This window comes from Lontra canadensis, unplaced genomic scaffold (genome assembly GCF_010015895.1).
Source record: "Lontra canadensis isolate GAN:19392208 unplaced genomic scaffold, GSC_riverotter_1.0 scaffold4, whole genome shotgun sequence".
NCBI lineage: Eukaryota > Metazoa > Chordata > Mammalia > Carnivora > Mustelidae > Lontra > Lontra canadensis.
Window position 1 is genome coordinate 24,897,343 of NW_022630998.1, and position 11,498 is coordinate 24,908,840.

The 11,498-nt window shown below is 36.2% G+C and overlaps 1 long non-coding RNA gene across 1 annotated transcript; it reads right to left on the reverse strand.

Annotated features, from left to right (window-relative positions):
* Positions 1 to 4,826: 4,826 nt before the first annotated feature.
* LOC116860619 lies at positions 4,827 to 11,233 on the reverse strand. The gene is made up of 3 exons (XR_004381330.1): positions 10,239 to 11,233; positions 6,248 to 6,277; positions 4,827 to 6,029 (listed from the first exon to the last, which is right to left on the reverse strand). It is a non-coding gene; the product is annotated as an uncharacterized LOC116860619 (long non-coding RNA).
* Positions 11,234 to 11,498: the final 265 nt, after the last annotated feature.

The following is an 11,498-nucleotide window of genomic DNA, read 5'->3' on the forward strand; positions in this document are numbered from 1 at the left end:
TAGTCCATATAGTCTCCAAGTCTCCCTTTAGTAACTCTGAAAATCTTGACTAATTTAACCTTCTTATGATAACATCTCTTCTCAGGTTCTTTTCCTCAGAACTCTGTGTGTTAACCTGCCAGCAACATTTCAGATTTCTTGACCACTTCTCCTTTCCGCTCTTCAGGCAAATCAGCTTTCCTGACACTTTCTCCCCAGATTTTCCTTCAATGCCTCTTATCATGCCTCTTCTAATTTTCCCTACTTCTTCTGTAAACCTAAATCTAGGTGTTTCCCCTAAGGCCACTTCCCTCTCCTCCCTATTTCCTCTGCTTTTAGTGACATCATCTACTCCCCCCAATTTTTTTTTTTTAAGATTTTATTTGTTTATCTGACAGAGATCGTAAGTAGTCAGAGAGGCAGGCAGAGAGAGAGAGAGAGGAGGAAACAGGCTCCCCGCTGAGCAGAGAGCCCGATGCTGGGCTCAATCCCAGGACCCCGAGATCACAACCTGAGCCGAAAGCAGAGGCTTCAACCCACTGAGCCACCCAGGTGCCCCTACTTCCAAAATTTTTATTTTTGCCCTTGTGAACATGACATCCACCTCTTTTTCTTTGTCCTAACTCTGCAGCTCCAGACTTTAAGATTCAGGCCATCAGCAGGAGCTGAATCCTAGGAGAGGATCCGGCCTGAAAAGAGAGCATGCGAGCTTACAGGACAGGGAGGAAGGAAGCACAAAGTTGATGACTGAACGCTGAAATAGTTAAGATGATTCTCTTTGACGGCCTTCTTAGCTGATTCATGATCTGACCACTTCATTTCATTTAACACTTTAAATTACTCTTTCAGTGTTTCAAAAAAACAAAAACCACTCAGGCTTCCCCTCCTACCCTGTATCATAATCACACTGATATAGTTGCCTTACTTTTCAAGTTGCCATTTGGATGTCTCCTAGAGAGTGTGTATCTAGAGTTGATTTCCCCTAATCTGTCTTCTTTTGTAACTATCCCCATGTCTTCTGTTAATAGTTTTATCTCCCTGTCCATAATCCAAACTCCCACCTCTTCAGCAGACCCATAGTCTCCCCAGTTCACAGGTATCTGTTGGTCATCAGCAGTTAGGATTCGGTTAGAAATCTCTTGTACCTGTTACTTCAGTGCCATTTCTCTTTTCATTATTTTGTTCAGACTCTTGTTTTACATTGTCTACGTTTTGTGTCCCCTCCTAAATGATACCTCTGTTTCTGCTCATCCTTTCTTGCCAAGTTCATCATCACTCCTTTTCTTTTTTATCTTTTTTTTTTTTTAAAGATTTGATTTATTTATTTGACAGAGAGAGACACAGCGAGAGAGGGAACACAAGCAGGGGGAGTGGGAGAGGGAGAAGCAGGCTTCCCGCCGAGCAGGGAGCCAGATGCGGGGCTTGATCCCAGGACCCTGAGATCATGACCTGAGCCAAAGGTAGAGGCTTAATGACTGAACCACCCAGGCACCCCTTCTTTTTTATCTTTATCCCCCTGTCAGCAGGGCCCATGAAACAAACCCTGAGGTGTTAACTTGGCTTTCAAGGCCTTCTGCAAATTAGGCTGTACCTCATTTTTATAATGCGCCTCTTAGAAGTCGCCTTAGCGTTATTAAAGCTAAATCAGAATTGATCACTGTTGACTGCATGTACTTACAAACACCTTGGTGTTGTGGCTGCCTTCACATGGCCAAGAGGCTTCCCCACTCTTCCCACTTGTTGAAATGTTCTTCCTTCAAAGGGCAGCCCAAATTTCAACCTCAGCTGAAATCTTCCGTTTCTACTTGCTGAAATGTTCAGAATCACATGCGCGTGCTCACACACATTTTTAAACTTAAGTGCCTTACCAGATTGAGTCTTGTGCTAAAGCTATTTATACCCCCTTCTTATCTCATCTAATATATTAGAAAGATCTCTGTGTCCAGAATCACATCTTATTTATATCTTTTTCCTCCCCACCAAATAAAATTGCATGGCTCCATAAATATCTGTTCAAATAATGCTGATTAAGTCTTCATAAATATATTTGAATAAATATAAAATAAAATAAATTACTACTAAGAAAAATTCTCACTTCTTATCATTAGGTGTTATTTCCGACATGATTGACTATTTAAAATAATTATTATACTGCAATGGTAGAGGAAGAAGCCTTTAGTTTTTTGAATATATTTTGTTGATAGGATGACGTGACATGGGCAGCTGCATCCTTTGGTTTTTTAAAAAACCTCCATGTTTGCATGTAAAATGGGTAAAACTGTAATTTTGTTTGCATGAATGTACATATCTGCATTAGGAATAAAATCTTGAATAGAAAAATAACTTAAAGAATGGAATATGGATAAAATTTGGTCATAGTTAATCTGCAATGGAATTATAGTCCAGCTAATGAGTATAATATATATTGTAAATTAATTAATTAATATATGTAAAATGTATAGTTTATTCCATGAAAACAATACAGATTAAAGAGCCTATATTTAATAATTATTTTTGGCAAAAGATAAGATTATTTTAATAGAATAAACCTTTCTGCTACTTTTAAAAAGTAATTTAATAAGTTACGTGCAAGGCAGAGTAGGGGGTTTTTTCCCTTATTTAAAAATGCAAAATAACATTGTTAGGGTCAACACTGTTTCCTTAATAGAGACTACAGAGTCTTTCTTTTCCCTCAATTCCCCTGAAGTCCAAGAAATTTCAAGTACTGTAGAAAGCCCTATGTTAAAAAATGCATTAAAACCCTGCCAGAAAAGCCAGTTATTTGAAAGTATACGGGGGATACATCCTCAGCAAAACACACATCATAAAAGCCTATATTTAGTGATTATTTAAAAGAGAGAAGAGAAGCTAGCTGATGCGATGGCAGCTGTGGGTGGCCATGCTTGGGAGATCCCATAAAAGGCCTCGGTTGGCTGCAAAAGGTTTCAGTATGGGTGACAGGATATTTCCATGTGTGTTTCCTTTCAGTTGATACCTTCCGGTAAGGCTTCCTGTGTGCTGCTGGAGCTCACCTACACCACCCACAGCACATTTCTTGATTTGAATTAGGGTTTCATGGAGTATGGGTCTTAGAAGTTCGATTCAGTACCCAGACACCCGAGAAAGTACTGAAGCCCTGATTCTTGATTTCAAAGATTCTTGTGACTGCCAAAATAAGTTTTCACAAAGAAAAACTTAAAATCCACAGAATTTAAATATATGAATTTCAATTCTTAAGTTGTAAGGGACATTTATTCTAACTTTGTGATTTTGCAGGTGAAGAAACAGAGAGAGAAAGGTAATTAAGTTGCCCAAGGTAGAATCCCCAGATGAATATAGGTTTCCTAACTTCTAGTCTTTGGACTTCGTAGGCTGACTTCTCTAAAGACAATTCCACCTGAATATTAAGAAACAAATGTTGTATTTAATAGTGAATATACCGTTTGCCCCCAGATCCTTATTAAAAGAACAGATTAAAAGAGGAAGAATGTATGTCAAATTAAAATGGGCCATTATTTGGTTGCATATGATTTAGTTCTTAGAACCCCAAAGAGAATGTACATATAGATAGATGCAAATATTTTACATTTTTATATAATTTATATTTATATATTTTCATATAATTAAATAAATTTATAAATATACATACACACATGTGCACACACACAATTTCTAAATGCTAAAATTATAAATGATGGAATGAAATGGAATATGTTTGAATTGTCGTTGGATGTTATTATGATAAGCTTCACACAATTATAAAATGTTCTCTAAAAATTGGCAACTTATTTTTTACATGTTATTTCCCTAATGAGTTTGTGAGGGATGAAAAAGAGTTAGTGAAAATTATCTTTGTCATACACTTGAAAAAGCAGAGAGGCAAGTCAGAAAAAGGATGGATTTAAATTATCTTTAAATCTATCTCCTATGTGGCTCTGTTTAAACATCCTCAGGCCAGCTGAGATGAATCATTAAATAAATTCCTATATTAATACAAGGAAGGCAAAGTGATTTTAAACTTCAGTGTTACCTTAATTTGTGCATCAATATCCTTGACTCAAAGGAAATTTAAAAAGAACAGTAGAATCTGTAATTGAAATTCATTTCGGTAAGTAAAAACAAAACTGAGATGATCTTACTAATAGTTCAGCTGTCCCATTATGGATGAGCAGTTGTTAAGTGGTGACCTTCTAGGTTATGATTCTATCTGGTCACCATAATGATTACCTATTTAGGGTCTAAGCCTATGCTTGGGAAAAAGTATAGGCCAAGGAAAAGAGCCCAGAGTTGAAATATACTCAAAAAACTTGTGAAAATTTGTAACCAGATGTATTATTAGCTAGATTAACTGGAGTAGAGAGTTTTGGGAAAGCTATCCAATATGAACTGGACCGGACAAAAACTAGCAGGTGATTAAATATCATTATGGCAACACATAAAATCCTGAAGATTGAGCCAGTGGAAAAGAAGGAACAAAATAACATTGCAAAAGAATGGTAAATAGAAGGTGAGGAACACTATGAATGATTAAAAATCTAGTAAGCAGAGGCATAGATAATAATAAAGGTGAAAGTCTTTGTGGTTAAGCGGCTAGAAATTTTTGTGGTACAGTCCTTGCAGAATATAAGTTCTTGCAGAATATAATTCCTGAAGGATATAATATAAGTCCTTGCAGAATATCGATTTTGTTCTCAATACCATAGTCTAAATGATTAAAAAAAAAAAAGATACAGGGACAGCTCAGAGTTGTTTATAGTTGATGTTCACAAGGGCTCACTCAACTGATTCATAAAACTCAGTAATCCTCACATAATTTTAGCTATGATTCCCTTATCCCTGTTCACATACACACACACACCCTTTCTGCCACTAATTTCATTGCAGGCATCCATAAGAGTAAATTAAATAACCAGAGCTTTTTGACATCTTGAGACAACTAAACTGTTCCCTACGACATGTGAAATGACACTGTGAAGCAATATAAACCTTAAATATTGAACTCAATTTGACCCTAAAATTGAGGAAATTACATTTAATCAATTATATCTCTGTAATCTTGATAGGTATGTAGATAGAAAGAAAGAAAATATTTCCATTGAATGAATGCTTTTTCCCTAGCTAATACTTAGACCCCTTTCTGAATGAAGTCCTGTATCTTGAGCAAGGCAAGATTTTTACCCCGCCCTTCCTTTCAACCTAAGCAATATATAGGCTCATCAAAATATTTTTCTAAAGAAAAACAATTCTCCAAATACAGTATAATTGTAACATTCATTGTGTTTAGGGATTACATTTGTTAAATTCAGTAGAAGAGGGGCGCTTGGCACTTGTGCATTATTGGAAATTCCCCAAACACAGACAACAAAAGCTCAGTCAGTTTAATCAAATTATCAGCTTTTCCTCAGTCTGTGTTTAGTCTGTGTTTGTCTAATGTCCGGGTGCATATTTTCTACTTAAGAAAATCAATAAATCTGCTGCTTTAAAAAAAGGCACATTTCAAATGCAGTATACAGCGTATTGCACTATCTGATCCAGCAATCTGTCTGCCTCTGCCCCACAGAAGGAATGAACAAGAAATATGCCTGACAGGCTTATGAGATGGTTTCGAAACTCATGTGGGAAGGGGGAAAACGATGCCATTGAGAAGTGCACACCATTCACTTCTGATGTAGAAGGATGGCGTGAATGTGTATCCGAAACTTTTTTCTGCTCTTCGGAGTGGTTTTAAGTATAATGGGCAGCACTGAAAGTATCTTAGCAGTGAAGTAGCTAAAGGTGTTTTCTTAGGTAAAATATTTATTCTTCTAATATTCTTTCGTCAACGTAGCTGTTACTTCTCTGTATATCTTGAGGTCTGACAGCATGTCTTTATTATCAGCTTTTGTTCTATAAATATTTGAATTCTCAGTCTATTGTATGATACTCAGTTTTTCCAACTATGAAAAATGGTAATGTTGCTCCAGGAACATTCTTCATGTCCATGTGGCTCTTAGGTTCTCCACTGTTGTCTCTTTATTTGCTGTAATACTTCGCACATAAGCACAAACAAGCTGTTGACCAAAAAAAAAAAAAAATTCTCTTCAATATTAATACTTCTGATAAATAACTATTTTATAAATATTCTATAAAGATCATCCTGCTAATAAAATTGAAGTTCAGGCTTTTCTTAGATCCAGACAGAAAAATTCAGAATTTTGATGGTAAGAATCTGACTCTTGCATTTCCATGGATTAATTCTGACTGTATTAAAATTAGTGAGTGTTCTCACCTGTATGGGTGGATCTATAGTAAATAAAATCTAAAATGATATAAAGAAGACAGACATTTTGGAAATAAGGTAAATTTTTTCCTATTGGTTGAGACATTTAAACTTAACAGAAAATAGATCCTGCTTATCTTAATAACAATCAATAAATTATAGACTGCTACACATGTTATATTAGAGCTTTATGACCTAAAGATTTGCTCACCATTAATCCTTCGAAATGAGCTTGTCTTGATAGAAGTCTTTAATCTCATAACTGGTACTGAATCCTCTCAATAAGTTGGTTTGAGCAATGACAGTACACGGAGTTTGGTTGCTAGAGAAATGTTATTTACTCTTTCTCCTTCTGTGTTTTTTTGGCAGTGAGGAGATGGGAGAAATTATGAAATTTAGATTCCAGTGAATTTGTCAAATATTAATAATTGCCCAAGTAATTCATGACATTTTCATTGATGTGTGTGTTTATGCTCATAGGGGACAATGAGTGAGCAAATACTAGAGAAAGAAAAGAAAGACCATTTAGAACAGTAACCTGAATTCATTTTCAGTAAAGAGAAATTTCGATGAGCTGACTCCCCTTTCCCCTACAACATTTGATAGCAAATGTTTGCTTTGTTTATTATAAAAATGCAAAAGTCATCATTGTCAAATAACTTTCTTACTTATTTCTAATGATTCTGGGGGGATATTTTCGTTTTTGGTGTAAAGCTCCCCGGATTTGGTTTGCTGTTTTCCCCACTGTTGTTTATGTGAAGAATTTCTAGGCAGGGTAAAAAAGGTGTTGCTTGTGCAGAGAATCCGTTTAGTGGAGCAGGCTAATAGGCTGACCAGTCATTAACTAAAACACAGCTGGGAAGAGGCTATAATCCCCCAATTTCCTTCACAAATGCAGTAAATAAATATTCAAATGAAGCAGTGCACACATTTGCATATGTGTTAAACAAAAGCCCAGCTGAAAATCTGGTTTAAAAGCTCTCCCAATGTTCTTCCCTTTTCTACCTACAATTCCTCTACCTGAAGAGTTTGCATTTCACAAATGTCCCCGCACTTACCCCTTTTACTTCAAGAATTATCTTAGAAACCTTCTGTCTTGCTGACCCCCGTTAATTCCTTCATTGAACCCCATTTTTAAGAGGAATGAAAGCCTCATATCAAATTAAGTCAATTTCCTCCTCTTTGGATGATTTAAATTTGAGTATCCTTAATGTGTAAGATGCCCGTGTTACTCTCTGTGTTCTGCTGGTTTGTGAATAAAATTCTATTTTTTTGGACCCTGGAGCAGTAAATACTTGGGAAATAAAACTTGGAGACTTGATCACTGATACAACTAATTTGTTAAAGCTCATGGCTGTAGGAAACCGATTCAGATCAGCTTCCTAAATTCTTTAGTCTGTCCTCTGAGATTTCAAGCAAGTGATGTAACATAGGAGGCTGTTCGGTTAATTATTCCTCAGAATAAGCCTCAATATCATTAGAAATTCCCTATTCTGCCTCTTCTTTCCCTCTCTTGTTCTTATTCCATGATTGTAATTTCTAGAGTTAGATTCTAGGGCACACCTGACCTTAGGCTCTTCTGGGTTGCTTATCCTGAAGCAGTGTGAGTCCCTCCCAAGGTGAAGAAATATAATTAGAAGAAAAAGAGATCATTCAGTGAGGAGCCTAAGGTAGGACACAAGGGGTTACTTTCTAGGGGAAAAAATAGATTGCAAAAAAAAATTTTTTTTAAGTGATTCTGAAAAGAAAAAGAGAAAAAAGAAAGCTCTGCAGTTAAAGAAAAAGCATATGAAAAATTAGCAAGGTACAATTGACTTGCACTGGTTTTCAACCCCGCTCATGATTCCGGCAGATTTGTCCCACCACAGTGGAGAGAGAAAAATAAAAGTAGCCAAAGACTCATGGAGTTCCTAGGCTACAGTGAATTTGTGCTTTTTTTTTTTTTCCTAGTTGTAAGAAGTGCACTATAATTATTATCATACATATAAAGCCATATACAATGAGCTAAATATACATAATCTGCATTTTTTCACGTATATTTGACTACTATATATAAATATGTTTGCATGCATTTAGAAGACACTATTGACTCACAGCAAAGTGAAGTGCATAGATTTGAAATATGTGAATCTTAGAAGGAAACGGGCTAGTAATAGAAACACTACATCAGAATTTGGGCCTTCAGCTTATATTTTTAAATAAATAATAGAGGAATTATTTTTGCCAACCTGTACTTAAATGCATGCAAGGATCCTTATTAGTGCCTTGTTAGTTGTTTGCTCCACAACATCCTGACGTGGTGTAATTCTGCTATACTTAGGAGCAAGTGTAGCTTACACAGTAAAGCTTTTGAGAGCTGAGATAATAAAAGATTTTTTTTCCTTTTCATTCAATCACGTTTACAAAGCATACTTGTGGGAGAAAGTCACTATCATATAAACGATAATGCTTTGTATTTTTAACAAAATCATGTCGGTATGTTTTGTATTACCCATTTTTTACAAGTAAATTTTTTCCCTTAAATAAAGCATTGAATCTGGGAGCCTTGTTCAAATACATGCTCTAACCGATATTATCCGAGTACAAAAGGCACTTTTAAGAATCAAGTTGTGTGAATTGTGCTGGATATCTATGAGTATTATTTTGAAGAGGCTTCAAAGCTTTCAAAATGCATATAAAACATGGCAAAATAACAATAGAGATCTCTCTGTTTTTTTATCTAAGTTTTATCTTTTGCTTATTTCCTTAACAGGTTGTTAAGTTTGTGTGTGTGTGTGTGTGTGTGTGTGTGTGTGTGTGTGTTTTCCTGTTCAAGCCACATTGAACAAGACACTGAGTTACCTCACTTGATAACACAAAGGTGTGGCAAGAGAAAGGTGCTCTAAGGGACACCTGTTGAATTTAAATAGAGTTCTTGTTTATTTGCTTGCTTTTTCATTTGAACTTTTCAAAAAAACTGGCCTCTCCTCATTTTGTTTTACTATCCTCAAAGCTGAAAGCTTCCCTAAAGGGTTGTAGTAAAGTCTGAGATCATATACATTAACCACAGACACTTCAGCATAGCCCCACCAAGAACTCATGTCCCATTTGTATGGGAGATAAACTACAGTTTTCGGATAACTTGCAAATAAACTACAGTTTTCGGATAACTTGCAAATGAATTATCTCTTTTGATTTGCACATGTTACTTTTTTTGCTGTTGCATTTATTGCTTTAAGCACAGAAAGTTATTTTATAATGACCTTTCCCCCTATTTTTTCTTTTCTTAATTGTAAAAGCTCTAAGTTACATGAGATTGGGGTGTTATGCATTGGGTTAGAGCTTCCTAATCAGCTCCATGTCAAAGATTCTGGAATTCATGCAAGTAACCGTGAGTTATGAAGTGACAAGAACTAGAGAGAGAGTGAGAATTTTAGTCATCAAAACAGGGAGATTTTTATCAGGGACTCTGTCTGAGCAAATGCAGTGTGTTCTACAGTCCCATCTGAGGTCATGGCTGCCCCAGAATTTGGGCGGTTGGAGATATTTTGGGATGCTTTCATTAGAAGGTACAGAGTACAGTTAAGAAACAGGCTTGGGGCGCCAGCGTATGATTATGGCAAGACGGGCTGACCACGGGTAAATTGCTGAGCCAACAGGCCGAGAGTCGGGTTGACCTCCCCTGGGGCCAAGTCCACAGAGACACTTCCCAACACACCTTCTGAGGGGTAATCTGAAGCGCTCGGTGTTCCAAATACTCATCTGAGCAACAGATGTTTTTATAAGACAAAAGTATTGTACATTTTCAAAGGCTCTGTTTATGAATCTTCTTCCTTTCTATTTTTAAAGGTGCTTGTATCCAAAAAAATACCCCTTATATTTACTTTAGAAAGATCCAGCATCCTTGATGCCCATTTCACTGGTGGTGGTGATTGGTGAGTGGGGGTGTGGGGGGGGGGGGGGTGTTGGAAAAAAAAAAAAAAAAAAACAAAACTCTAACCACAATGCAAGAGTCACTCACTTAGCAGGCTGCAAGTTGCCGAGAGCTTGTTCAGAGAACCATTATATAAAGCAGGTATTTTTTAGACTTCTTATGTTTAATGACATTTAATGCTTCTGGATAAAATCTTTCCACTTTCAATTTGTGGTTAACAAAATATTTCTTTCCTTCTGTGTTTCTTGCTTCTTATAGCACCCAAACTTGATGTTTTTTTTTTTCTTTGATTTTCAAGCAGCCTGTTTATACAAAGCACGAAAAAGAGTTAAAATGAGAGAGAATTTAGAGAAGGTGTCATTTGATAACCATGACAACTCAGAAGGCAATAAGAAATTTGGAATCTAATATTTGTTTTATGAGCATTAGAAAACCTGGCAATTGAAGCAACAGCCCTCTGTTACCTGGCATCGTCAGAACATGGTTGAAATAGAATAAATCTGAAGAAAATGGGAAAATGTTAATTTGATAAGTGGGAAAGAAAAAAATACACAGTAAAAATCCACTAATGTCAGTTTTTAATCATCTCACAACATCTCACACAGTTTATTTGGGGGAAAAAAAACAAGTATAGTGTTATCCACTGATGCCTCCATGCCCCTCCGTTCTCCTTCCCCACTTCCTCTCCCATTCCCAGTACACATGAAACAACCCATCAGGAGGTTTGGATTGGGCAGTCATGTGTACATTTTCTTAAAATAACAGGAAAAAAAATGAAATAAAATGCTGAGCAGGATAAATTAATTACGATAGACTCAAACAAATTGTGTTAAAGCCTTGACTCTTAGGGTGTTGGGGATTTCAATTTAATTCAGTTTGATTTAAGTAAATCCCTTGAGCTTTTCTGAATCAAAATTTATATTTCAAGTTTGGATGCTATAAGAAGCAAAAGTGCAGTTATATATCAACTAAAACAGACTAAGCCCAAACCAGCAGTGACTATGATTGTCAGGTTTCTCCTAAAAAGACAACAAATCAACAATAATGAAAATTAAAGTTTCTACAGAAAAAGCAAATCTATAAAAAATCAGGTCCTACTTACCACTTTATACTTTGCCTTCATTTGTGTGCATGTGCGTGTGTGTGTGTGTGTGTGTGTGTGTGTGTACTTTTCCTGGCTACACATTTGCCTCTTCTCTAATTTATTTCCTCCCTTATTGTTTCTTTCCCTTTCCTCTTTTAAATATATCTTAAGGTCTTCTTCAGCAATTCTAGGCCATCTGTCCTCAGCGTACTAAATAAGCATTCGTGGACACATGGCTGCCTCCTCCAGACTGACAAAGGCTC